This window comes from Doryrhamphus excisus, chromosome 6, assembly GCF_030265055.1.
Source record: "Doryrhamphus excisus isolate RoL2022-K1 chromosome 6, RoL_Dexc_1.0, whole genome shotgun sequence".
Classification (NCBI taxonomy): Eukaryota; Metazoa; Chordata; class Actinopteri; order Syngnathiformes; family Syngnathidae; genus Doryrhamphus; species Doryrhamphus excisus.
The window spans coordinates 15,611,148-15,614,013 of NC_080471.1; positions in this window are offsets into that span (position 1 = coordinate 15,611,148).

The following is a 2,866-nucleotide window of genomic DNA, read 5'->3' on the forward strand; positions in this document are numbered from 1 at the left end:
GCTCTAAATAAATTGTCATTATGGATTATATACACACACTAGCTCACATTACAATGAGTAAAATGTGGATAAAAAGAGCACATCGGTCACCTTTGTCTTTCCATGAGAAACAATACAAGCAAAACTATCCATAATTCAAATTATTTTCGATTCACATGCAGCGGGACTTTCTACAGGAAGACAATACAATAAAATCATAATTGTGATAAGGAGAGAATGTATGTTTCCAAGTGTGGAAATTAATGATTGATGTTCTGTTCCAATAAATGTCTCGTCATAACAATGTTTTTAATACATTTGTTTGTAATTTTTTAAGTGGCAACTGCAAATTATTATATCTACTTGTACTGGATATTTTGGAGCACTTTGCTGAGCTCTTTTCAATGTGAAATGTGAATGTGAAATGGTGTCCACTTTTATGAACTAATGCATAACATCATTACATTGAGTAACTGACTTTATCTATCAAAGATGAACTACTGTAACTTGACTGCCTCCCACATAAAAAAGCGAGCGGTTCAGGCAACAGAGCTCCCCGGTTATGCAAAACGGACTTTACCATGCTGTAACATTAATATATGCCACTACAGCCTGTTTATAACCACCAAACAAGAGAAAAAGCTACAATCTCCCTCACTTGTTTGTTCCACATTTGAGAAAAGAGGCGTTCAAAAGTTGTAAGTTTGATCCTCTTGTTAAGCTATCAAAGCATCATATTGCTGTTCAAATGTGACTGTATTGTTAGCAATGTAGCTCACATAGCTATTCTGGTGTTGCTAACTTTTACATGTTGTATTTTACACATGTGACCTAGCATGCCAGACAAGCACAGTAAAACCGTGGCTCCTGGGACTGCATAGTTCACCTCTAATGAAAGTCCTCCATCCCCTTTGTAGCTTTAATATTCACACTTTATTTACTTGCAGCAAAATAGCAAATGCTAAGCAATGTACTGCACATGCTGTTAATAGGAGTAATGCAAAGGCTGATTAATTATAGCTGGGGAGTTAATCTATTGGCAACAGGTGATAAATGGAGAACGCTCAAGTTGTGTTCCAAAATGTATGCAAAATTGTGACTTGGTTAACATACATGACCCAGTTAGCGTCCAATATGGTGAATTTGTAAAATATTTTTGTCACAAAACATCCCTGTTAGCAGCCTGTCACTGTTACTAAAACGTAACCCACTACGGAGGTGGAAGTGACAGCACTTTGATAAAGAAGATGATAACGATTTAATTCAAGAAATAACAAGCAAAACAAGAAGATGGTATCATGTGGATCTCCGCTGAGCACTGCCTCATAACTGACTTGTCAACAATCAAGACGTCAATCAAGGTAAATGTGACATTAAATGTTTATTTATCCCTTTCAGTTGTCATTATATACATTTCAAATTGTTTATGCATGTACGTTGCATTACGTTGCTAAAATATGGTCCTCGTTGCAACAGTGGAAAATACGGCTCTAAAAACCTGGACGGATTTCCAAAGTCCAGCGAGGCTTTCAAGTCACAATTATTTAGCACGATAAGCTGTATCACAAATGTACATGTCACAGTTGCATCGGAGAGAAGGACCAAAATGCAGATTAAAAAAAAGTATTTTCTTTAATGATCGTTTGCTATACAGCAGCAAAGAAATGACAACTGGCCAAAACAAACAAATGATAATGAACCAACAACGGAAGGAGCACACACCTGAACTAATTAGATGGGAGTGAAATTAGAAATAGGTGTGGGAGATAGGAGAAGCGTAAAAAGACATAGTGAATACAAAAATAAGAGAATCTAAACTAAAAAGGGAACATAAACACACTATCACGCAGGAACCAACACAGGGCGTGACAGTACAGTTTCTGAGCCTGGTGCAGTTTGGTATTCCTGCCACAAAATAAGGACATGCATGTGTTTTGTAAAAATATGGACTTAAAAAATACTACTGTTCAATTTAAAGTATTTTTGAGTTGCTGGCATTTAAAAATGTCCTGGGTTTGTCAAATTATCTACTTAAAAAAGAGCTATTTTTAGGTAAGAGTTTTTTAAGTGCATCTTACATGAAGATTTCAAATGTATAAAAACATCCTAATGTTTAATATTTATTTTAATAAAAGAACTTGACGCGCATATTTGGCTTTGATTTTGTCTGAACTCACATTTTGGGAAAAAAAATCAAGATATATTATATATTGTATGAATGATGATGGAACTATTTCATTCATTCATTCATTCATTTTCTACCGCTTTTTCCTCACGAGGGTCGCGGGGGTGCTGGAGCCTATCTCAGCTATCCCCTGGACTGGTCGCCAGCCAATCACAGGGCAATGGAACTATTTGCTCAAGACAAAACAAGACCCTCCAAAATGAGGCAATACTGGCTCTCTCTAGTGTTTGTAGTTGTGAGGACATGTGACCTGTGTGAGTATACGTTAACAACAACAAAAAAACGTAGATTACATTAATTTTACATTAATTTTGAGGAGAATGGGCAAAATTAAGAATGCCAAAGGCCTGTTTTCTTCCATGAAGCTAAATCCTACATATCCAGCCACAGTCCATACATTAGCAAACTCAGCATGCTTGTTTTTCTGTATAGAACAACACTTCCCCCTGGTGGCCAAAAGGACCATGCAACACCTTCTTAACCACACTCCACTTGATGGAAAATTGCAGTTCCCAGTGAGCAACGAGGAGTGACTCTTACACAAAGGGCCGATAGACCTCAGTGGAAAAAATGACACATGACTCACATCCAGCAAATAGAGAGATTAAGGAATGCATTACTAATCGTTTTATTTATGTTATATTGCTATGAAACTCTTGTGTTTATGTGGACTGGGTAACATCATTTTAAAGGGCTTCATAA